This window comes from Paralichthys olivaceus, chromosome 18 (assembly GCF_024713975.1).
Source record: "Paralichthys olivaceus isolate ysfri-2021 chromosome 18, ASM2471397v2, whole genome shotgun sequence".
Lineage (NCBI taxonomy): Eukaryota > Metazoa > Chordata > Actinopteri > Pleuronectiformes > Paralichthyidae > Paralichthys > Paralichthys olivaceus.
In genome coordinates, this window is record NC_091110.1 from 14,710,044 (window position 1) to 14,737,069 (window position 27,026).

At 40.5% G+C, this 27,026-nt stretch overlaps 1 long non-coding RNA gene across 2 annotated transcripts; it reads left to right on the forward strand.

Moving 5' to 3' along the window:
* The first annotated feature begins 1,855 nt into the window (after positions 1-1,855).
* On the forward strand, positions 1,856-26,371 carry LOC109626173 (uncharacterized). Of its 2 annotated transcripts, none has more exons than XR_002202506.2 (4): positions 1,856-1,978; positions 12,734-12,816; positions 19,045-19,163; positions 26,261-26,371. It is a non-coding gene; the product is annotated as an uncharacterized lncRNA (long non-coding RNA). The 2 variants fall into 2 exon arrangements; XR_011239103.1 differs by lacking the exon at positions 26,261-26,371 and adding an exon at positions 20,744-21,444.
* The last annotated feature ends 655 nt before the right edge of the window (positions 26,372-27,026 follow it).

The window sequence follows — 27,026 nt, forward strand, 5'->3', positions numbered from 1 at the left end:
GACATTGAACAAAATACAACCAAAGTTAGTTTCTCATATACTGTCAACACTGCAACCGTGACTTTAGTCTTCACTTTCTCTTCTTCTTGGTGTCATGGAGCAGTAGCTGTGAGAAATCTGCTCCTCCCTGGTATAAAGACAGTGGCTCTCCAGTTACTGTTACTCATGGCTGGATTGCTCAGCTTTTCTCACTGGTCACATGTATTTATTTTGTGTTTTCTGAACTCACATGCCTTGTTTTGTGCCCAGGATCAAGTCACCAACCTACTCGCAAAGCCACGCTGCCTACTGACTGAACAAAACCCTTTATTGACCACACTTCTGTCTGTGTCTGCAATTTGGGTCCAGACCTGAAAGGAGCTGTAACATACGAAAGAACGGCCAATTTGGGAAAGATCCGAGGGAACAATTGCAAATCTGATCATGAAATGGAAAAATAATGCTCTTAAAATGACCAGACTTAAGAAACTTTAGAGTGCTGGTAGAGTGGCATGTGAAAGTAGTGAGAGGAAATCAAAAGAGTGCCCGGAGAAAGTAAAACGACGATTTGAAAACATCAGTTTCAGACATACAGAAGGCTGCATTTTAAAATGGGCTCGTGAGTCAGGACTATGTGTTCTGTTGCACAGACAGACATAGGCTCATGTTTGTTTTATTGTACTGCAAGCACCTATGATTTACACAAGAAAACTGTATGAACACAAAATAAAGAAAGGTATTTCCTATATTTCAAATCTTTCAAGTCTTTGCAAATATTTAAAAAACGCAGGAGAAGCACCCTTGGTATTTGTCGATCCTTGGTACACTGCATTTAATAAAAGATGTTGAATAAAAGCCAAGCAAGTCCTCAGGTAGTTCCGAAATTTGAAGATGCAAATACTGAAAATGAATAAGTCCTCACTAGGCAAAACTACTTTAACTGAACTGTGAACACGATCCAACTGAATTTACATGACTTTACTTGAAAGTGTTTCTTTTGCTTTAATGGCTGAAGATCCAGCTGGTCCTCTGAGTCCAATGTACAGTAAAGCAGCCGACCTCCCGGATTATACCAGCTAAGTCCCAGCTTTTCTTAATGATGATCCAGACTGCTGTGTCAACAGGGAGCACAGTCACACTGAGGGTGAAGCAGGGATGGCTCAGTGCTGAAAACCGTCCCCTCACAGCACAATGTTCTGGGGCTGGAGCTGTCTGGGTTTTAAATTTGCATGTTGTCCTCGTGTTTCCTGCGGCTGGTTTGGTTCTTCCACGGTCAAGTGCAGGTTTGATGATCTGGAATCTCTCACATGTCTGTAGCAGAGACTGGGAGAGGCTCCAGCCCAGTGCACTGAATAAGTACATGTAGAGAAATAGATGTTTAAATGCAAAGTACTGTGGTCACCAGCTGGATAAAAAAGAACACAGAAGTAAAAATATGTCAGTTTCCTTGGTTTATGATCTGGAGATAATGTCTGACATCAGTTTAGCCTCATGTCTGTTCCACTAGATCCTTCTCTGACGTCATCAAAATATTTTATTGATTTTATAATATTTATATATTTTTTTTCTAAACCAAGCAGTATAATTTAGCAGTTGACGTTATTGCTCTAATTAAAGACAATGATTTTAAGTGTAACCCTATTTTTTTTTATAATCCTATCCAGTTTTAATCAGTAAATGTGATAATGTGATTTCTTTTGCCCTAAATAAATAATTTTATTTTGTATGTCAGATTAGATTTGTCTTTTTGAATGAGGGATTAAATACTAATGGACCTGCTCTTTGTTGTTAGGTGAGATTTATCTGTTTAATACACTTAAATCTATTATTAAGACAGGGAAGTTAAATGAGGGAGGAGTCAGGGTGAGCTACTGCTGAGAAGTGAGGAGAGAAATCACAGACAAGCACAGACACCTGTAGCTCCTGCTGCTCCATGAGACAGAAAGATGTAGAGAAAGACAAAGAAAGAGACTTGGAAAGGAACTGCCACTAAGAAGAAGTGAGTGAGAAGGAGGAGCGTTCAGCTTGTGTTCTGAATGAGAGAAGCTCCCGATACGTGTGTTGATTAAACTCAGTGTTTTAATGCACACTCGTCTGTTTGGTTCTATGGATGTAACTTTTTGAAATTATAAAAGTTCTGTGCATCCTTTCAGATTTAATCAGACCGTTTTCAAGTTTTGCTTGGAGCTGAACAAAAGCTTAGATAACTGGACAGTGTGATTATTTTGTGTTGCACTGATTTGATCGTTTTAATTTATTATGCTAGGTGCACATGCATGTCACTGACTTTAATCAAGCTCTGTTTGTCTTAGTTAGTTCATCAGATGTACGGCTTAATTGAAGACTTTGGCCGATGACTGAAGAAAACTGTATGAACACGTGTGGCCTATTACATTGTAGGATAGGTTAATCAGGCCTGTTTAAGATCTGATTCACTCCTTGTTGCGTGGGTGCAGCTGATCCGATGTTCATCTGAACAGATTAACTGGTCAAATGATCCTGCAGTGTGAGGGGTTTACAGACAGAATCTTAATGTCACTCATGAGATTGGAGATTTCAATTGTAAATATTTGATCAGTCTTATTCAAAGAACAAGAGAGAAGAGAGCAAGCAGACGGAAAGCATCACCATGTTTTGTACTCGTGCTTCGAACTAAAACATGGCTGCTGACACCACTGAGAAGACTTTTTCTCTTGTGCCAGGTGGACAAGCTTGTGAGATTGTGGCATCAGTACGAGCATTTATTTTTATTTTATGTTTTCAGTGTAAAACATTACAAAAAAGCAGAACCAGCTGACAGTGCAACGAGTCAGCCTCCATGTTGTTTTTTATTCTAGAGTCAGGTTTCTGTTTCTGTTCCCTGGAATCAGCACAGTCTTGTGATTAATGTTAAAAATCAGTTACATCTCTCATTATGTCTGTGTGCAGCAGGCATTACTTCGTATTTGGACAAACAGAAAACAATACATTGAATCCCATCCTCTATAATTTGCAATTCCAACCACAACAAGTTGCAATTTACCGTCTCGGTCGATTAAAACTTAATTTCACAGTAAATAATCCAGACTAACCCAGAAATAAGTAAACAATTGTAGAAAATAACAAGAAAAGAACATGGAGTGCCAGTCTCTGAGACTTGTTCACACTATCCTGCATGTTGTCCCTCCTGAATATTAATCGTCCTTCGGTCCACAATCATTAAATAATGGTACAAAAGAACACTGTATATAACTGCATGCATGTGTCCTACTTCCATATTCTTTAAGGTTTGGTATTAATTACCAGCAAACATGTGATTGCTAATGTTACATAATTAATAAGGAAATACTGTGACCTTCCTTAAAGAATTATGAATCCATAGTTATGTTTCACCCAGCAGAACACTGATAACTGCAAAGTGTAACAGTAGTGAAAATAGATGATTAGTGCATTTACTGTAAGTTATGTTCCACACTGAAATTTGATGCAGATCTAACTAAAGAGATCCAGTGAATTTAAATGTGGTTTCAGAAAGGGACTGTTGGGCTTTAGCGGCCGCATGTACTCTACTGAGTGCCGCTCTAGCTTTGTATGAATTGTTGATATTCTGTTTACTCTCTGAATTTAACAGATGCTGACAAACCTCCAGCTTCCTCAACCCTGGTGCAGTTTTTTTTCCTGCAGCCCCAGACACTCGCTAAAGGAAGATTGTTGCACAACTGGAATGAAACTGACATGACATCGTTAGGGCACGCAGAAAACTAGTGTTAAGTTTACCCAGAATGCACAAATCCACTTGATTATGTGCTTTAAGGGCGCTGAATGCTGCTTTGCAACTTGTTTTCTCTCACAGGAAAGTGGCAGTGGCACTGACAGTGCTTGAATGTGTGTGTCTGTGTGGGGGATAGCACAAGAGCTTGTTGTTACCCTGGTCATCTTGGCTAAGCTTTAATAGTGGTGAGGTTGGAGGAAATTGAAACCAGCATGAACCACTTCCAACCGTTGGCAGAAAACTGTTTCTCTTGAACCTCTGCTGTTTTCTTTCCCTTTGAAGAGGCTTGGGAATAAATCAGCCATTATTAGTTTTGCCAGTTTTGTTTTATTTTACTTAACATTGATCTTTAATTAAAGCAATTTGAATAAATTCAATACATTTTCTGAAACAAGGGGGTAAAATGTACAGTGAGAGGGAATAATGAAGCATTCAGCCACTTGGCTTACTGCTCTGTCCTGTTGGTGGATCTATTCACTGTAAATGATTGGAGCATAACTGACAATTAAATGTCAGAGCATAGATAATTCCAATCCATGTGTAATTCTTTATTTGATTATTATATTAATAAACCTGTGTGACTTGTATATAGTTTATTAGGTTGTCAGCTGTTGGGGGTCAGTTGTGGCCTCAAGTGAAGGAGTTTAATAGAGGTCTTGTTCACGAGTTCATGGGAGGTTTACCAGGCACGCACAAGGGTAGACGGAGAACTCGCTGGATGGATCGTCACAAAAGCAGTTCGGTTTCCCCGGACAGCTTCCTGGACAAACCAGGCTTATCACAGGCATATTTGCAGATCAGAGGAATCCAACTGTCCATACAAAGATCTTGGAGCAATCCATACAGTAAATTCAAAGATTGGATTAAAGTGGTGGATAGGCCGACTGACACTGAGAGCTGTGCCTCAGTGACGACTGCTCAAACAGAGCAGTAAAAATCTCATCTAATCTTCCCTGACGTCAAAATGATGCTTCAGATCTCCTTTTGCATGATATTAGATAATCCACCCACTGGGACATGCAGCGTCGCCTCCCCAGCCTTGACACGTGGAGGAAGTGATGTCATGTCAATTAAAGCCACTCTTATCACTAATATTAATCTTTCAGTGCTATCAGACAGACCGTGTATTATTTATACGGCCTGAGTGAGGCGCTGTGCAGGATTTCATTCCCTCCAGCAGGAAATGTTGGCTTTTGAGTTTCACTTTCACCTGCACATCACACAGCTCTGGTCAAATTGCTTTTCATTTTCTGCCTCGATCAGATCCACACAGCTTAAGTCCCTGCTGGACCATCGCATTTCATTCCCCATAATTACTGACTAGTCAAGCGTTGAAGAATATGTCTTTGTATCCATCACTGACCTTGACTTAATCACTCTCACTGCTGACTCATGTCTGTCTCATTGCCAGGTTGTGACAAAAAATGCATTTATCTCGTCTGTCAAAGAAATAACAGCTTTCACTCTGCAAATAGTGTTTTTCAACTGTATCATTTAAAAAAATATGTTATCATTTATACGGTTTTCTCTCAGCCCGGCTCTGTGGATGGCAGTGTTGGTCTGTTAGCTTGTCCTGGTTGAAAAATCTCTATACCTCAGGATGGATCGGGCTAAAATGTATTTTAGACATTTATCTTCCGCCTCAGGATGAACTGTAATCACTAATCGTCATCCTCTTACCCGACCTCTAGCGCCATCATCAGGACTAAATGTCAATTTGTCCAATTCTCTGATGTATGATCAAATAATTTGTAAAAAAAACCCCTATAATGTCACACCCGGCCGCCTGCAGCTTTACTTTGTGTTTAGTGCTGACAAGCTTCTTAGTCTTGTTTAATATCTGAAGGGGATATCAATAATTTCTTCATTTTAAAAAATGCAGCCCCACTGCTTCATGAATGATTGTAGATTTGCTACTAGGGAAAATGTCAGTGCTGAAAACATATAGCAGTAGGTTTTATAATAATGCATAAAAATGTCGGTGGTCATTTTATAGCTCTATAACATTCTATAGCTCGACTTCCCAGGAATGTTATCTGCTGCCATTATCTCGATCCATTCCTCTTCACGAAGGGATCAAGACCCTATGAATCTACTATTATACTTCAGAACTATTACATTTTTTGCTGTGAGTAAGCAGAAAGCAGATGTTTGAACGTTTCCCCGGCCAAAGCAGCAGTGCAGGATCTGACTCTTGTTGGCCACGTGCCACAACTGAACAGAACTGGATGAATTCAGATAGATGAGCTTCAAGTGTCTCAGGAAGGTGTTAGTGTGTCAGAATGGCTTCAGTGTTCTGTGGAGTAGTTTCTGCACAGGCCTCTGGGATGAGTTTTGATGCTGGTGGTAGTCGTGGCAACCTGTGCCAACAGTCCCAATCCTGTATTGATCTACTTTTTATTTTACTGAACAGTGCGCTTGAGAACGAGAAGCATTTTTCTGGCTGTGTCGACTGTGGCTCTGCAAAGATTCTGGAGCGTTTCTTTGGTTGAAACATGACGCATGAAGCTTTTTGATTGTTCATTGTTTCAGCTTGGTTTGGTTTTGCATATTGTCGTCAGCCTACTGTCTATTTGTTTCTATCTGTCGATGATGTTGAAGCCAAATGAAGTCGTCAGCTGTTTGCTTTCCCAACTTTTACTGTACAATTCTCTGGGCTATATTCAATGTAGCATAAAATAACAAAGATACTCAAAGATGAGATATGTACACAGAAACGGACGGAGCCCTCTGTGCATACTTCGCATTACTTTTGTCAGTGTTTGTGTTCGTCTTCTAAAAGGTTACCTCATTTGAAACAGACGTATGTCTTCTCATTCTGAAATGCAGCATGATGAGCCATAACGTTACGTCCGGGTGGTTCCTGGTCATGCTATAAAATAGAATCCTGGTGCTGCCCCCTGATGGTGGGCAGTGTCTGTCACAGGGTAAAATGACTGGGTCTGTTAAAGCTGGGACTCAAAAGACCAAATGATATCAAATCATACATGAAACCATCCAAGGAGACATTGTGCACTGAATGGAACCACCTGCATATTATATTTCTTCATGCAGTTATTCAGCTTCTTCTTCTCCTCTAGGATGGAAACCTAGTGTGTGTGCGTGTGTGTGTGTGTGTGTGTGTGTGTGTGTGTGGAGTGTTTGATGCGTTTGTTCAAGAAGAAAAGACAAAGCAACAATTAGATCATCAGCCGTGCATGTTGGGATGTGGTGTACAGTACGTGTTTGCACATGCAGCGTATTGTATCTCCTGAGCTGCGTCTTGTTCATTAAGGCCTCGCCAGTTTTACTTGTTTGTTCAACCTGCTGCCCCCCCACCGTGCGGCACACGCAGGTTTATTCATGGTGATGTTTGGATGCGCGGGTGCTCTCATTGTTTCTACCGTCTTTAAAAAGTTAACCTGTGACTGAACAGGACTGATCTGCTCTGAGGTCAGTTAACAGGCTCCTCCTTCTACTGCAGATATCTCAGGAGGGAAATATTGAGTTTACCCAAATGTGGGATTTCTTTTTCTTTATGAGCTCGGGATGTTTTCTCCCATATGCATGAACAAAGCGATGTTTGCATGAATGCATCAGAGGGAACCTGAAACTGATTTTCATATTCTCTGCAGAGTTTTGGTTTATTGATTGCTTCAAAGACTATTATGCTGTGTATCGGACAGTAAATAAACCCAGAGAAAAAGCAATTGATGGAGTTAAAGAGGGGGAGAACAAATAAAGACAGAGAGCCTAGAAATAGACGAGGGAAGAATATGAAAGTGAGGCAGAGGGGGAGAGTCCAGAGAGACACAGAGACAGTTTGAAGAGGAAAAGTACCCACAGTTGGTAGCAGGGAGGAGGAGGAGGAAGAGGAAGAGGAAAAACAACAAAGAAAATCATTCCCTGGCATCTATGGTCGAGAGCAAAAGTGAGGAGGAAAATACAGAGAATTGAAGCCTGGATCCAGCTGAGTGCCTAAGCAGAGAGGGAAAGGAAGCGGAGCGAGAATAAATATGCTATTCCCCGTATCGCTCTGTTGTTCCTCTGTTGTGTGGGTGTGAGGAGGAGGAGGGAGAAGGAGAGAGAGGGAGGTTGCCTGTGGTGTGTGGTTGGGGGGGTCAGGGAAAATTTGTGCCACTGTGTGATCAGCCCGAATACCCGCTGATAAATTACAACATTGTTGTATCAGCAGCCTCCTCACATGTTCACAGTATATTTGCATTAGTGCGTGCATACAAACAAGAGAGCGCTCAGCTGGATGTTTGTAAAAAGCCTCTGAGGTTTCCGACAAGACGCATCATTGGGCCTCTGATGAAAGACGGTTTCACACCATGAGCTCTTTTCTGCTTTCAATCATCATGTACTAACCATTTAAAATGTATGAGGATTAAAAATTAAATTCACCCTATTAATGGTAAAATAGAAAAAAACTAATCAAGTTACCATCCACAGGCTTGTGTATTGAAGAAATCTAACAAAAATACAATATATCTCACAGTTGCAAATGAATGTAAAACCATGCATGATTTATTATGGCATATAAAAGAATCATTGCTCCTCTATCCAGTCTATCCAATATAAAAGAATAATAATCACTGTAGATGTGTGATTCTTTAGTTTCTTTGAATAAAAACGATCATTTAAAAGCTCTAATTTCCCCCAAAATTAGCTGATATCCACTGCACAGCAGTCTGGGATTAAAACCATACACATCTGTTGATTTGTTGGTATTTGAAAGACATTTATTCTGATTCAAATTTCCACTCACAAACTGTCTCCCTTTCTTACAGCACACCCTCTAGTTACCAAAAGCACACACATGCACAGTATTCATATATTCAGTCTTTCAAACTACTCGCCCACGAGCAAAGACAGATGCACGCAACCCCTTCGCAATTGTGTTCCAACGCGAAAAATCAACTCGGATTGAGGCCTGCGATCTTTGTTGCCGCATCACTGCACATCATTGTGACATGAGAACGAAGGAATGCTGATGTGAGACTGGCATTCATAAGGAAAAAAAAGCAGAGACAAAAGTAAAAGTCTGTGACGAACATGAATTTACATTCGATTTTCTTCTGTCTAAAGTGAGTTTATTACAAAAGGCTGTTTTATGAAGTTTGTGACATGTGTAGCTAGTTGACAGTTTGAAGGGTGACGAAGAGGGAGATGGCCTCCCCTTTAAATTGAAATTATAAAATGTGTATGCACATGTGAGCAGCCTATAGTTAATGCTACTATCTAAATTGTACTTTTCTCACCAGAGTGCATTGAAAAGAATACCCTCTCTCCCATCGGCCATTAAAACATCCATAAAAGAGTTTACCATCTTCAGTAGGCTGCCGGGATTCATCTTGAACTTGCTACAAACCCCTTCTCTTCTGTTGGGGTGTTGTCCCGCACATCCTCGACCAATTTGCTAAAAAAGTCTGTGGAAATCCTCCCAGGGCAAAACTCACACACCCTGTTAAATGTCAACAACTCCCCCACCGAGTGTGGTGATGTCTCGTACCCTTACAGAAGCAGCAACAATAGTTTGAGGACGTTTAAACATGCCAGACAACCAGTCGCTAAATCATGGCACAAAAAACAAAACAAAATCCTGATGCCCTGCAACACAAAAGTCCATCAGCTTACATTCTTGGGGAGAAATGACATATTAATTGCTAATAGGATTGTGGGCCTGCTAAACAAAAGTAAAATGAATGCCTCCGAGCCTGAAGCAGAAAGAAAATTGAAGTTGACTTTGAGAAAAAGTAGTGAGGAGGAAGTGGGGAGAGCATGCAAATGTGGTTCTTAGTTTCCTTTTGGACTGGTAGCTCTCATTATCACTTATTAGCCCCAGTCGATGTTAAACAGCCTTCCTCGTTAATTTGGGCCGCTGCTTTAATCAAGAGTTGTAGCTGTACCACAGTAGCTCTTTTTTTCTGATGCTGACGACTGTACAATGTGTCTCTGTCGTTTACCCTGTTAGAAATCAAGAAACATGGGGGGTCAGTGACAGCAGGTCATTTTTGAAGTGGATAGTCACGCTAATCAGAAAGTGTGTGTGTGTGTGTGTGTGTGTGAATTCCTCACATTCAATGTGTACAACAGGTGTACAAGGCTTTTGTCCTGCTGTCTTTCAAGCAGGGAATTAATAGATAATAATCTCTGGATCTTGCCATCTATCATTCTGTGTGTGTGGGTGGAAATATGGTCAAGTAGCAGATAAATTCCATAACTGTCCAACAGAATATACAATCCTGTGTCTGTGTGTGTTTATACAGATGCATGTACCCATTTGTGTCTGCACTTCCTCTCAGCATCACTCCGTTTTGTCTCGGAAGATTAATGAGGTGTGTTTATCAGTCCTCCGGTTTCCCTAATCAGGCTGCAGGTGTCTTCTCTCCCGTCCAGCTGCGGGACAGCGAGAGGAGATGGCAAGGAGACGCCACAACAACGGGTCTAAAAATGCACACTAATCCCTTTCCTCCTATTGATCTATTTCTTTTTTTTACTGGAGGCAGCGCTAAATGCTATTGGCAGGTGCAAATAACTGTTGACACAGAAGCAGCCTTATCTAAAATCAACGTTAACAGACTGCGAATGTGGAGCCAATTAAAAATAATGAGCTGTGTGCGGTGTCCATGCCCCAGCCATATAAGCGACTGATATAATAAACCTTTATTACAAATTCAAATATTAATTTTAGAGCAGAAAATGTTCACGTCTGCCTGAACATAGATGTACAGTAGCTCCCACCCAGCTGATCGGAGGGCGAACACAGGACCCAACAGACCTCGACACGTTGACTCGTCACAGCAGGAGGAGCGCAGTGTAACTAATAATGTTAACACTGGCCACGCTTTGTGTAGAAGGCTCAGTGAGCCTGTGTGCAGATGAACGGGGGAGTGGGACGCAGATGTGTCGAGATACTTCACAGTGGAGTTATTAGTAATAACCAATCATTATCAAGTGTCTTTGATAAAAACATCATCGAGATCGCAGACCTCCATCAATGCTAATGACCCATCTTGCCACATTGAAGAGGTTCTGCAGTCTGAGTGTTCCTGTCGACAGACCGTCACACAAACGGCAGTGAAAACATAAACTCTCTGCTGGAGGTGACATTTATCTTCTGGAGAAAAACTACACGACAGAGATTTACTTAATGGATAAAGACAGAAGTTATGATTCAAATCACATACTTCAGTCGAGAGTTTATTTGTGACCCCTGCGTCATCCGACATTGAAATAATGCTCCAACGTCCTCCTTCCTCAAAGATACAGGGGCTGTCCCCCCCCATCTCCCAAGTATAGCAAAGATGGCAGCCATTGAATGTGAGGACAGTCCCTAGTTTTACCTTTAACGTTTTGACCATTTTGGATGCAGCATCCGATTCCCTATAGTCAGTGTGATTCATTTTGACTGTGGAAGTTTGTGAAGTGCGACCCCGTTAATGTTTCTATTTTATACTGCACGCGTGAAAAATGATCAGTTAAAGTTCGGTTTGACACGATCGTGTTCATTTGGATTTGGCAAGTTCACAAAACAGCACTTTACAAGAATTAACCTGCCTGACCCAGAGGCTGGTACATTTTTAATGTTTGACTTCATCAGTTTCATCGTCTCTGCACAGAGACGCAGTGCAGAGCAATGTGTCCAAAGATTGATGACGGTTAATGTCTTCATAAAATAAACAAGGAGAAAGACTTTTGAAGTTGTGAAAGATTTATAGTTATTTGATAGAATTAGCATGTGCCTTAAGTGAGAAGTTTAAATCACTTGTGTGCTTGTCTGTTGAATTTATGAAGCTATTATGACTTGACTGTCTTAAAAAGTATAAAATGTGAGAGAGGGAAATATACCTGGATTTGAACTGTGGCTCTTAACAATTGACTGATTAGGATTTATCTAATATCGATTACTCCTGTTCAGTTATTGATATTTTATCTATTACAATTTATTTTATCAGATTCAACATTTATTTTTGAAGTGGACTTTCCTAAGCTCTGTATAAATTCACACTATGACTTGCTTTGTATTGAAAAATGAATTGCATCCAACGTAAAATTGCGTAACGAGAATAAAACTTTAATTCATCGCCATCTGTGAGCATGATTTGTGTCTGAGTCACGTCAGGTAGATTTTCATCAGCTAAGGATGTGAAGACAAAAACTCCCATGATCCCATGCTGCATCACAACGTCATCAAACTAAACATTTTTTAAACAACGTTCTGGGGCCTGCAGGCATGAATCATCACACACAGATTCAAACATTTATTAGATAAATTGCATGTGCCCGGTGTCAGGGAAATGTCAGTGGCCTTGAGGAGCAGCAACATGAAATACAGAACAATGTTAAATGTCATTTAGCTCAAATGCTATTATTACAAAGCGTCCTGTCCAGCCTGGCTTGATTTGAAATACACAGAGATGTGTGTGAATCTCCCCAGTGATGCTGCGAGGAGGAAGCTGAATCATTGTTAATTACCACAGAGTGAAAGAATGTAAATGAAAAACGTTCATGGCCGAAAGGCTTAGTGAAGGATAAAATTAAAAGAGAACAGCTGCTAAATTAGTAATTTGTTATATAATTGGAAGACCACGCAGAGATTTGGAAAAGACGTATAGGATTCATACATGTTGGAGGTTTTGCTTCTCTGTGTCTGATCTAATGTTCTCTTCTAATTGCGTCCTTTCATGTTTAATATCTGATTTTTCTGTATCTTTGCTGATTCTTCCTGACGCACCAGGGTGAAAATGAGTAAGAGGGATGGATGCAGAGGTTGATGAGCTCACTGGGGCCTGTCTGAGGGCGCTTCAGTGTTATTTCTTTACCACTTCCTCTCATTATTGTTGTAAATGAACTCTCAGACTGATTAATGAAAAGAGTTGAGGCAGGGCAAGAGCATGAGAATGTTACTGCATGATGCCCTTGGTGTGTTTTACGCTTTTAAATGTTTTTCTTTCTTACATATGGTTTAATATAATCTCTAAATGTGGAGATGATGCTTATTTCCTTTCGTTCCCACAGCTACAGGACTTCCTGGATCCCCCACCAGGGGACACACCCGTGCTCGAACCCATCATGACTCCAGAAAGAGGAAGAAGCTGCAGGTGAGGATGAATAGTTTGGTTAAAGGTGTCTACCGCTATGTTTGCAGAAGTGAGGACAAAAGCTCAAGGGAGTGTGAATGGTGTGAGCACCAGGAAGAATTGAGAAGCAGTTGTCTTATAAAAAGTGCTCTGAGGTGGGGGGGGGAATTAAATGTGGAGTTTAACAGCACATCTGCTCAGCACTAACTCACTGCAAGTACTGCTGGATTAATCCAAATCTGTTTTCTGCATCTAATGATGAACTGCAGCAAAGAAAATTAAATAAAGTGAGTTGGCATGTTTTTTTTTTTCTCTCAAAGTTTAAGATACAAATATGTTTAAATCACAAAAAAGCAATTAAATGTCTGACGTTCAGGATTTAAGGGGAAACTACTGACACAAATGGAAGAGGGAAGAATCATTGTGTTTACGTTAACTTAGAACAAACTTAAAGTTAAATCTACACAGGAAATTGGGGGCGAGGCGAGTTTTCAGTCGGTTTTCATCTTCAACATCACTGGATTCTACTAAATCCTATACACTGAACCTCAAATATCAAAGATGAAGCTTTTATAAGTTTGCAAAATGTGTGTAACCACTGTAATTTGGTTTAAGGCCATTCCAGTGGCAGTGGGGTAATTAAGATGGAAATCTAAGCTAACTCTCTTAAAGCAGATCCTTTTAACATTAATCTGACTCTGCAAAAATGCCGCATTGTTAAACATATTCAAATCATCTTCCCCCGAAGCAAGTGAAGCGGCAAAAACAGTTTTGAGACGTGGGTAAGATGATTCCTGAACTCCCGGTGCTACGTTCTGAGCTGATTACACCATTCCACAGAGAGAGAGGAGCATGTAGAGCGGGCGGGGCGGGTTTTTATTTGCCGTCCCACGTCAACTGGCCTACTTGATGCTGCTATAAAGGAGGAGAAAAAGAGGGAAGAGGAGGAGACGGAAATCACAGAGGGATTTCAAACTAAATAGATGGAGGATTGTTGCAAACTCCTGAGGAATCTCTTCCGTGACTTGTGTTGAAACAGCCGATTCGCACACAATCCAGCAAAGGATAGGAGAGAAAATTTGATAAACTGTTGCAAAACTAAGACGTTTAATTTTGACGCAATTTTCAAATCGAGTTGGGGTTTAACCAAACTGTGTGCAGGAGGTTTTTTCTGCTCAGATGATTTGACAACAACACAGACGTTCTCAAAGCATAAAGGTGGTGGTGGTGCAGCAGAGACGCAGGACGTAAAGTATTCATTCACCTGAAGAGATCATGTGTTTGTTTACAGCACAGCGACACCAGCGTCGGCGCTTATCACCAAAAGCTCTATTTGACATCCTTGTCAGTGTCTTCTATGTGTATGGCTCCGCTTTGTAATCCTGTGATATTTTCGTCTATTTTAGGAAGAGGCTGTGGAGTATATCCTGGGATTATCTGGAGTTCAGCACAGGTCTGAAAGCAGCAGAGATATTTTCACCAAGGTCCATTAATTATTCTCCAGGAAATTTGGGGAAAACGTTAAAAACGGAAATTATAAAAAGACTTTGAAGAACAGTCGAGTGTTTCTTCTTTCACCTGATCGCATCCAAGCCTTGTGAGTTAAGGCCGACAGGTTCTATACATCCAGATCATTGTGCTCTGAAGGTCCAGACACACAGACACACCTGTATGATGTAATACAACACAATAACCTGCAATACATTAATGACGAGCTTTTGTTGAGGCTATAACTTTCTCGTGATGCAATACTTTGACATTTTTTTGGAAGTTTGTCCTTTGTAGTTTTGTATTGAGTGAAATGAAGGATTCTATCATTTGCCTCTTGGACACAAATGTTTTCTTTATTATTATTATTAATAATAATAATATCATCCTTAGACATTCATGGACATTCTCGGACTCCTGTGATCTTTTAATAATATATAAAGATTTCATCGTCTCAGCAGCGTCTGCAGTGAATCTATCAACTCGTGCTCAAGTGCTTTACGCTCAGTTGAACACACGCAACATGAATCGATATTGTTTATAACTTTTCTTTCAACGGACTATTCGACCTTTAGACAAGGGGGCTTATTAACTTTCACGTCGTGAGTTAAATGAGAAGATGGAGCCCGTCTGGGACTCACAGTAGATGCCTCAATAATTGATAAACATCAATGCAGCAGAACCACAGATATTGTCAGTTTTTATTTCACTTTCTTTCTTAGTCAAAACCTGGATTCTAACTCAACTTGACAGAAAAGCTTAAAGCAACTGGCCTTGAGCAAAGATGAGGAGCGGTCCGTCCCCCATATCCTCAGATTTTCTTTTTCCACTGTCTCCAACACATGATACATGAATGGACATCAATTGATGCAGTTCATTTAATTTTGTGAAGCTCGCTCTAGAACATAGATCCATGTAAACACACCACTGCAAGTAAAGTGAAGTAAAAATGGCTAATTTAGATTAAACTAAAATATAGTGCAATATATATATATATATATATATATATGTTGAATGCATCTGCTAAAATGTTCCTTGTTGATTTGATTGTTTAGTTGTTTTTTTGGGAGGATGCACTTTTATGTTTTGTATAATATCCTCAATGTGTTGTCTGTATTGAATTTTTAAAAATCATGAATTCATAAGGGAGATTAAATACATTACCCTTCAGGACTCTGCAGTTTTGGGTTGCAGCTGATTAGAGTTTTCATTTTGCAGGTCAGTTCTTCACAAAATTGAGCAGATGGGGGGAATCAGGGTCAGACTGAGTGGACAGAGAGTGGCTCCTGGTTAAATGTCTTAATTTCACATTATTAGCGTGTGCAGGGTAAATGTCAGTCCCTTCCACTCTCCCCTTCACTACGGCTTTGTGCTTTTAATTTCAGTAGGCGGCTGACAGCCAATTATCCACGCTGTAGCTCAGACAATGTATTAGACTTCAGCCTGAGAACGGTAGAAACCAAGAAAAACCAAGAATCTTCAAGTCACAAATCAACGACTCCATGTTTCGGTGTCAGATCCAGTTTTGTGGAGTTGTTGTGTGAGGAACATGCATTGTTTGGCTCTTGTGTTGAAACAGATGGTGCTGCCTCATTTAAAGTTTCTGGAAATGATCGACTCTACAGGAAATCCAAAAAAGTTATTTTATTTTTTATTTTTTTGCATGGTCAGCTCCAAGCGGTTGGCAGCACAACATGAGTTTAGATGGTCCTCCTCTCTCGTGGGCTCGGAGAGAGTTTGTTATTGAAGGCCAACCACAGTGGTGTCCTGTGGTAGAAGGTTTGACAGTTATTTGCGCAGAGTGTCGAGTGGATGAGAACACACCAGTGCTTAAAGTACAGGGGGGAAGCCAAGGATAGAACACACTCTAAGAAACTGTCTTCAATCCTTCTTCTTTCATAGCATCAGCCACTCTGCACAGAATGAAGAGCGATATTCATCTTGGACAGTTTTCTGTTTTTTGTGGAGCACTTCTAGGGTCCACTGAGCCAGAGGCTTGTCAGACATAAGTGAGTGGCAGCACATAGGGCACGCTAAATCATTTTAAGCCAGTGAAATCTGGCCGATTCCAGCACCGCTTGTTTGCTATCCATTTCTCTCTCCCTCCCGTGGAGGGACATGAACAGAACATTCAGGCGGCAAGTGGTCCAGCGACAAAAAGGGATAACGTGTGTTTGTGTTGAGTCGAGCACAGCGGGCGAGGGAGCAAGAAAGGAAAGCACAGCGATACACAGAAAAATGTTTTCTGTTACCAAAATACTTCTGTGGGAGTTTTTCCTCAGATACGCAGCTTTAATTGACCAGATGGAAAGTGAACTTAGGTGTTAAACAGCCGGGACTAGTTTAGTGGTATTTATAAGAATTAGCAAATTGTTTAGTGGGATAATATAAATCATTATAATAATTTTATTTATATAGCACCTTTACAAACAGGGTTTACAAAGTGTGTTGACAGACAAAGGAGACACAGGATACTCAGGGGAAATGACAAAACATGCATTCACACCCAGTGAACAGCAGTGAACAAATAAAATGAAAATCAGAAGACAACATCATGTAAGAACAGAATGGGAACAATAAAAAGACATTACACAACATGACACACAAGCAGATAAATAATAAGAATAAAAGTAATTGAGTAACTTCAAATAAAGGCAAGTAAAATGGCTTTGAAGAGCTGAGAGAGTTGGTCCAACAAAGAACCTATTAAGTGTTGCAGAGACTGCTTCTATTTCTTAAACTTTGTGTTTCTTGAAACATTCACCAATTTCTCAGGTTTGGTCTTGGTGGAGTTATTTGCTCTTGAGGGACATTCTAAAGTTTTCATTTCTGTTTGTGCGTCAGTCTTTCTCAAGATTACTAACAACTGCTGAGCTGATTTCAAAGAAATGGTGGAAGAAAGAACCCTTTGTATTTGTATTTTGATAAATGAGCATTCATTTTTTCAGTGTGATGGAATAGGGTGTTTGCCTTGGCGGAGGTATGCGAGCGCTCCTCTAGTTAAATGAAAATGCAACATTTGGCCTCAAACTTACCAAGTTTGTCTTAAATTGCAAACCAGCCATTACACGGACACAGATCAAATCATCATGCGCTGTCGCAGTGTAGTCAGAGATGCTGGTAAACTTATTTTCACCCTAATTTTGCTCTGCCGCTCCACAGAGTGCCCCCTCTTCATCATTCCTTATCTTTCATTTCTGTGGCTGCCACCGCCGGGCTCACAGCGGCACACGTGACAGGACTCTCGGCACACGGACACGACAGAATGCTCCAAACATGAACCTGCTCTGTGGTGTGGCCTTGTGAATATCACATCTCCATGGTAGAATGCCTCCACTCTGATAATAGATTAAGGCCAAACCCCCTGTCACATATAAAAAGAGAAGCTCACTCCATATTTTATACCCTGGGTGAAAAGTTTCCTCCCATCCGGCTGCACTGCCTCTCTCATGTGACGCATCCCACCATGCTTCCTCAGCTCGGTTTCAGTTAATGGGCACTAACTGCCCCAGCTCGGAGACTACAGCATTTGTCTGTGGCAGCTCCGCGGGCTAGCTTATGAATTAGTCAGGGCGCTCAGAGGGTAAACAACAACATAATTAGTGAACTCCACCATCACATTGTGCACACAGTAATAGGGAATTTGTTTCTTTCTGTATTCCTCTGAGACGCATGTAATCTCTGCACACACGTTGGCAGCGGAGCCACGGAGCAGGAGTGAAAGTGTAAAAAGCTTTTGCACAATATCTATGTGAATATTGAAAAGACCTATGTTCAGCTTATTGGCAGTTTATTTCCACAAATTTGAAAAGTATTAAGGAATTAACCTAAGGGGGGCTTGACAATGATAGAAAACAAGAAATCTGCTTGTTAAAGATGAAGACGTCCACTGTCTATGACTTCAAATACTTCAATACTTAGAGAGAAAAGTGCATTTCACCATTGATCACATTCACTTCATTAAAAACCTCTTAATAATAAACATTTTGAAATGAATAAATTGCAGAGATGAATGTGTACGAGTGCACAAAGAAAGTGTCCTCTACCCTGAGGATTATTTATTTTCCATTCGTCTCATCTATTTTCTCTCTAGATGCATCACCTCACTCTGTTTAATTAATTGATGCTGTAGACCCCAAGACTTAATGGCAGGTCAGACTTATCCGTCGCCGTCTCCGAGGCCTGCGTCGCCCCCTCTGGTCTACAGCGTTCACACATGCTCCGTCATCACTCATGTCACCCTGTAATGCACTGGGAGTAGCTATACGATGATGGATGGTCATCATCTCAATTACTTCCTCATTTTGTTTCGTGTCTTTCTTTCATTCTCTCACTCGTTCTCGTTCTCATTTATTCTACATCGCTTCATTTGTTTCACTTGTTTGTTTTTTCGGTTCCTCTTCACTCTTTCTCTCAGACCTGTGAGATTCGGCAGAAAGCTGCGAAGGTAACGACAACCGGCTTCCAAACTGTGACGCCTGGTGAAGTTTTCAATGCTACAAACAATGTGAAACGTGTAATTTGCTCCCTCGTGTGCAGCACTGCTCTACCTGAGGGACCAAATTACACATTTCATGGCTCAAAACCAAAAATCTGTGTCGTTTCTTGCGTCTCTCGTTCCTTCTGCTCATTGATGCATGTTAACGCTTCAATATCAAAAGTTTGTTTTAAAACAGAGTCATGAAACTGAGCTTTAATCACTGTCTTTACACAGAAATGAACATTTACTCATAGTGTTTTCATTTGTTTTCCACCAAACAGACAAACACTGGCTTCCCATATAAACCCTGCTCTGAGGACACAGTGAATCGAATCCATATAATGGCCGATGCGGATGAGTAGCGTTGGATCGAACACAGATTAAAAGGCTCTGAAACAAGGTCAGTTTATATGATTGTTCAGTTTAAACTGAAGAATGGTTCTTTTTCTACTCTCAAATGATTGTTAAACACAGTTACATGTGTTGATTTGAAACTGAAGAAGTTCAAACCTTAATTTAATGGCCTCCTCTAAAAGCCTATCTGCCATCTGAGCTGTTTTATTTATTATAACTTTCAGTATTTTAAATGAAATCTTGCATTTTTTTAGAAACCGCACTTTAAGCTAATTGCAACTGAACAGCTCTGTAATGGTGTTTCACTGTGTTTTTGTTTTAGTGGAGGTTTGTCAGTGCATTGTTGGCAATTGTCCATGTTGTTTAGACACATTTTAATTCCCTTGAGCCAAATTGCCTCTGGAGTTAATAAAGTTGTTGTGTTCTGTAACTCACAATTGTCTGAGCCATTGCAGGAATACCGGTGGGTGGGTAGTGGGTGGTTAGTGCATTATCATAAGGCCTGATGAACTATATTTTTCTAAGTTCTACCAAGAGTATCAGCTGCCTGAACCATGTGTTATTTGTCTTCTGCTGTGATTGAGTATCGCAGAGAGCGCGGTTATGGACCGGGCTATGGGGGATTGCTCGGAACCATCTAATATCGACACTATTACATTATACGTCAGACCTAATACTAGATACAAGCATTTGGAGATTCAGGGTATACTTAATGGTGGTTGATGGTTTTGAATATCCTGACATTCTGGGAAATGTGATTATGTGCGCTCCTGCCAATAGTTATATGAGAAGACTAATACCACCAATACTCTTAGTTTTCTGTGTTGAGCTCACAGTGATTAGGTCTCGATAAATCCTGGAAAAACCTCCTCTGGTTCTCCCTCAAAGGTACAGTAAGAAAAAACCACCCACCACAACAGCTTAATTTCAAACCGGGCAAGATAGCAAATAAGCATCATATAGTCTAAGCTCCGACAACAAATTGACTGAGGCTCTACAAATTTCTAAAAGAAGAGCTAAAACCCTCGTCTGCTGCTGCAGAAGGAGGTTCAGGAGTATCAGGCAGCCACAGAAGCCACAGAAGCCACAGAACAACAAGTGCTGTTACTGTTTCTCCAGCTTGGTTCAATTTAAGGGATGTAAGAGCAGCTCGCCAGCAGGGATATTGATGTATTGACCTCGGCTCTGGCAGTCCCACAAGTCACTATCCTGTTAGACAGAAGTGAGCAGCAGCAGAGTCACGAATCTAAAGCGTTTTAACAAACAACGCCTCACATGAAAAAGCTCCCTCTCTCAGATGTTAGTAATCCATATCATAACAACTACTTAGGTTCTTAGGAACATATATATATATATATATATATATATATATATGTATATATAGAAAAGGTCAGCAAAGTCAATGTCTGCAGTAAAGGAGCTCATCTCCTCCACAGAAAACATTGCTCCTGAAACTCCACAGACACCCCCTCAGCAGTTTGCCCAATAACGCATCATTGTGATGTCACAATTCCCTACATTCCTATAATTTCTCAATGATGTGCACTCTAAATATGTAAATGCACAAATTTGGTGTCACTAACATTTTCTCATAGTCTGTTTCCTCTGTCTCTGTGTGTGCAACAGAGAGTGGCTGAGAGAGCTGAAGAAACTGGGCCACAGACAGAGGGGACAACCACTGAGCATGAAGTGATGTTAGACACAGCACAATGACTTTGACAGATCACAAATGCCTAGTAAGGGTAAAAAAAAAGTGTAAAAAATAAAAAACCCACAAGAGGGCTAGTAGCCTCTCATACATATTTTTATAACTCATACAAGATAAACCCCCCTCAGGGCCAGAGGGCTGTGTTAAATAGATCTGTCTGCTGCCGCTTCCCCGCCATTTTGGAAAGTGCTGCTCTGTTTCCAGTGTGAGAACCAAAGAGCCGCTGAAACAGATTATTACATTTTGCATATTATTTCCCCTGCAAGCTGCGCTGATCAGATTGGTCATGGATCAGGGGGCAGACGTGTTTCGGCAGGAATAGATATTGCATAGCTTCTGGCTTCCCGGCCTTATTACAAACCATTAAAAGGCATTTTGCACTCTTCCTTCTTAATGCCATTTCCTTTCCCCCCTGAGAGGAATCTTGTCTTTCTGAATGGAATTCTAATCACGGCCCTGATGGTTTGTTAATGAAAAGTAAATAGAAGCAAAACAAATGAGAAATTATTGACACTGACAATACAGAGAGCTTTTCATTTGTTTCAGCATTATGACTTCATTTAATAATTTACTCTCACAAATTGTGGGAATTAATTTAATTAACAAAACTGGACAAAGATTTTCTGAATGAGAGTTATTCGAACTTGTGTAAATATTCCACAGTAGACCATTCTCAATTAAAAAGAAAATACACAGCACATTTAGAATAAAACATTTCACGTTTCCATGTCTGAGGTGTTCCAGTTCTGAGGAAATGCAATATTTGATCTGAAAACATAACTTGTATGTTATGTTGTACCTTTTTAATGTACTTTTTTTTTATGACTCCAGCTTAATGAGCTTAATGATAAAATGTTGAATCCATTGCAAGGAGAACAAATCTGAAAACGAGGTTAACGACATCATGAAGTCACACAAGAGTCTGAGAGTCACACACACTATCCTAAGAGAAACCGTACTGATGCACTTTGACTGCAGCACCTTTTGTTAACAAACTGTGATTCCAAGTTGACCCAACAAAAGAAGACTGCCCCACTAAAGCAGAATATTCCTTTAATTTCAAATACTACTCAAATGCACCTTTTTAAGATTGTGTATCCTACATCAGAGAAAACACGTTACGCACCAACAACCCTGAGCACAAGATGGTGAAGACAAGTACACTTTGAGAACCACTTCTTTCTGTCTTATCAGAACTTCAATATATTTATTTTTCAAAAACCTGTGCACCGACAGAAGATGCCCTCCAACACAGCAGGTGAAAAACAAAGTAAGTTCGGCAAAATAAATCTTCAAAGTCTTTGCGGTGAACAAGAAAGAACAAGAAGATACATTTAGTTCCCCTGAAGGACGAACTCGTAAGTGGAAACATCTGCTCAATAATGTAACTACCAAAAATCATTGGAGGCCGGTGAAATACCTTGGTTAGGATATTGGCTTTTGATTCTCCAGGGTTGCACCGGCCCTGTAAAGGTGAAGCCAGTGACTGATGAGAGTGCTGGCTTGCTCTGATTTACACAAGCGTATTGATATGGGGACGCTTGATTAAGATGGTTTTCCAGCTCAGGGCCGGGCGGAGTGATCCATGGGAGACGTGCCACGAGCGAGCGAGGAGTCCGATGGATGCACTTGGAGAAATTAAAAAGAGGAGTATAGGCTATGGCAATTACAGGAATGATTCCCGGCAAGTGAGGAAAGGGGGCACGGCAAGATGTCAGTAGCATTTTAAGAGGCTTTACACTGAGCCACATCTGTGAAGGAACAATGATTTAGGGGGCGCTTTCCTTTCTTCCACCCAGTCAATCAGCTAAAAGCAGGAAAGGCCACAGAAAGCTCCCAGTGTTGTCTACGCCACGTTCCCTCCTCTTCATTTTCATGGGTGTTTAATCCCATTTCATCTTTGGGCAACAGAGAAAGGTTTTGCTGAGCTTGTGCTTTCACTTACAGTAAAATCAAATACATTAAGTGTCTGGAAATGCAATATACAAATTATATATGCAGACACTTTTGTGAGGTGAAAACATCTCTACCACTTTGTGTTCTCAGGATTGTTTGAAGAGTAGGACTGTCAGGGTGGATGTCAGACTTATGAAGAGAAACATGAAGAAAAGAAATAGAAGTTGTTTTTTTACCTTTGGCATTACCTGTTAGCATTATAGCATTTAAAGTCATTCACTGGACATGAAGTGGTTAAATGCCATTTGGGATATTTCGATTACTCGTGTGCTATTTTGTGATTACCTTCATATTTAAATACCTTGAATGTCAGAGGATAGAGGAGTGAGATATTACCAGTCATTGAACTGCACATTTGAAAGTTTATCTTGAGCCTGGAGGAACACGGGAGAATTGAGCATTGAGGAGGAGAAGGATCTATCTGCATATGGCCGGTGACTTTCAGCAGCTACCTGTGGGCAATGCAGAGTTTCCACTGAGCTGTATGATCTCACCAGTACATGTAAATATTCATCTTTCTAGTTTTCCTTTTTCTGCATGATGCTTTAAGTCTCTGAGTGTCCCACGATCAGAGGAAGTTCAACGTGGTTTCAGTGCCAGAATTTGCCCGGCACAGTCTGGTGCGGTCACACACCTCTGATGCTAATTTGGCAGCTTCCCTGTGTCAGTCCAATGCAAGAAGTGTGGTGGTGAAGATCTAAGAATTTGGCCACCGGAAAGCAATCAAACGGTGCATTTGAGTGTCTCTTTCCATCCCGGTTACACAATTATTCACCAGTATTCTGAAAATGCAAACAACAAAAAACAAACTGAGATAATTCCCATCTGATGGAATTAATCAGTAAAGTTAACGATGCTACAGCTCAGGCGCTTGGAGGATCGAAGATGAAAAATGCATAAAATAGACAAGCATTGAATTTAAATCATTTTAAAAAATGATTATATGATTATATGAAAAAAATGGCCTCTGTGAAGATGAAGTTTAAAGAATATACAGACGGGCTATGATCGTTCTTACTAGGAAAAAAAACCCAAACATGAACGCAATCCTGCAGGAAGCTCTGCCCTTTGAATCCTCTGCAGAAATCTCTTATTTAATGCGATGATTGTGCTTCACACGTTAGCAATCAGTTGCTCTACATTTTTATGCTACACAATGAAAGGACTTTGTGCAAATCACGTAAATTATTCCGACAAAACACTCAACTGAATACCAAACCCACCCTCATTATCCCCATCCCAACTGCCTAATTACTCCTCGTGCAAAAATACTGGGGAAAGAAGTTGAAGTCTGCAACTCTAGAATCTGTTGACACGAATATACTGTGGCTGAGCCTCTGGAAACTTTAAAGCTCTCTGTACCTTATGCAACTCATGTGTCTCAGCTACTTAATTCCTTCTTTGTGTTTCTTTCTTTGTGCCAGTTCAGTGTCTGACTAAATAAGACGGGGTCATTGCATTAAGTCATTGCTGTCATGCAGATTTCAGTCGAATGCAAACTAATAAAACTTCCACCTTTCCTGCACCTGCTTCACCTTCTCATTAGAAGCATCATTCAAACTGACCCTTATGTATTGCATTCACATGTATAGACAGTTAGTACATCCTGAGGACTATAGGCTACTGTTTCAACAAGAGCATCTAAACATTTCAAATTAAAATGATTAGCATGAATATGAGTGTAATATTTCTCCCTTTAATAAGTGAAGTACTCCATCGATCAGCGCTAACAGCTGAATAAGAGTGGTCAACAGTTCAATCATAGGGAATATATGAGATTATACATTGTTGTTGCTTGGGCTCATGGTCCCTTTTTCTTTCAAAGTAACTAGCAGCATTTTAATTCACTGCCAACGATACTGCTGAGTGGCTTCATAAACAGAAAAGGACTTATGGAGTCCATAGGTGAACCTCTTAAATCACACATACTGGAATCCTTTAGGGAGACAACAGCAGCGTCTCCCTGCAGCCTCCCTCCTCCCGGGACAAACTGAAGAAGCTGCTCTTCTAAATCTCATCCAATCAGTGTGTGGGCGGAGTGTGGTGTACAGATCCATTCTGATTACAGACGGAGTCAGGGGTCAATCTGCTGGTTGACTGTCAGTCCTTCATGCGTGGCCATTTACGGGCTTAAAAGCTTTGCAGCATGATGAACGCCATCAATGTTTATAGTGCTCTTCGTCTTAATGTGGTGCCCCCCCTTTCAAGCACTCTGGGCCCTGCTTTTTAATTATGGCCGCCTTATAAAAATGCAGGGAGACTGGATTTAAAAATGCCATGGAAAGGACTGGGTGCAAAATAATGATAAAGTGTTTGTTAATAATACTTGTGTAGACATGCATGTCACTAAAACAAAGCAATTTATTTTGCGTAAGTGTGGAGAACACATCTCATCCATGTGAGGGCATGGACAGACAGAGGCAAGTGGAAAAATGTCCTTTTAATCAAAACCCTGTTCCAGTTTTTGGTTGATAGTAAATTAATTGTTTAAGAATGAATTCTGACAAATTGTCCGTATGTAGACTCATGTTTGATGCCTCAACCTGGGCAATTTGTATTTGTCAGATTCCCTACGTGTACATTTCTCTCACTGTGTGATGTATCTTGCAGAAAAAAAGAATTCCAACTGACGTGAAGACGATGGTTCACAAAAGTTGCAGGCAGCAAAGTTTAAATCTTAATATCCTGTGCTCCCGCAGCAGCACCATGCTCTTTCCAAAAGATCAATAATAAACCACCAGACGATACATCAACATGCTGCAGCTGTAGCAGGACTAGCTGGTGCGAGTCACTGGTGACACGCAGGCTGAATTTGTAGAACTTTCAGTCATCCACATTGTTCATTGTGCTTCGATTTTGCCTCCATCAAAACTCAGGCAGTTCCACACGTCCCATAAAATCTATGTAATCAGCTGGAGAAAATGCATATCCGCTGCACAGCCCAAATCCCTCAGCAGCACATTTTACTTACTACCAACAAATTCAGATGGTGGCATTTCATGCATTACATTTTTTTTGCCTTTACTCAGCCAAGACAAAGTTAAAATGCTCCCAGAAACAATAACCTCAGTATCCTACCTGCTTTACAATACTTAAATTTATGAGTTGAGAAGTTGTAACCGTCTCCATTTATTTTACAACATAAACTCTCGCTCTGTCGCTATTTTGCACCTGTTTATAGTTAATCAGCTGCTGAGCTATTTGAGTCCCACAGAGCATCCATTATACCTGCATGCTGCTCCAATCGATTTCAGTATTAGTGTGACCTTAATGGTCGTTGGGCTCAGTCCCCGCTGGAACAGTTTGCAATTGTTTCCAGTCTGAATCGGGACCCGTGCTGCGCTCTGCCTAAACAGAGCCTCGGGGGAGTTGGTTTTTTTGGTGTGGAATTTGGCAAAAATTGAGCTGCACCTGCGGGTCTTAAGTTTAATTTTCTGGATTTTTGATCCATTCACTGTGACTTCATGACATCATGACAGGGACATAAATCAGCGGGACAGAGTGAGCGGGGGAAACAGCCCATAATGATCACCAGGTGTAACCTGGAAGGTGTCTGGACTCCCACAGAGGCCGACCGGACTGGAGCACGACATCTGGTCTCTGTGACACTTAATATCACTTTATGTACAAGTGCATACATGAAAGTACTCTAATAATAAATCTCATTTCTACTGCAGCGACTTGTTTTTGTGTGTTTCCACCTGCTATAAGTAATTTTGTCATCATGTGTGATCACGTTGTTTTGCAGAAATCACACGAAAAGTTCACATCTTAAAGTTGAAAGTGTTGCTCGCTGTCTGTTTCTCATTGTTCTTCTTGTTTATCTGCACAGGTTCATGGAGTCACTCTTTGAAGGCTCTTGTGAACCTTTTTCAGTTGAAAGCTATTTTGCTTTCAGTCGTTTTAGCTTCTAACGTCGTCATTTTCCGCCTGAGCTGATTTATCGTACATCAAATCTTTGGTTACACAACAAAAACCTAAACTCTTGTTTAAAATGTGCAGAAGTAACTTCAAAAGGACTTAAAATAAAGAAGGAATCTAATACCTGTGTTGTAAAAATAGTAAGTAATATAGTTGAAAATAAAGTTAAACATTTCTAAAACTGTCCTAGATGTGATAGAACTCACAATTTTAAGTAAAAAACTGTGTCCTTCAAAACTAACAATTTTAGCAAAGAAACAAACTCTGAAATGATCCATGAATCTGACATGAATGGCAGCTTTAGTAACAGGGAATATATGTGAA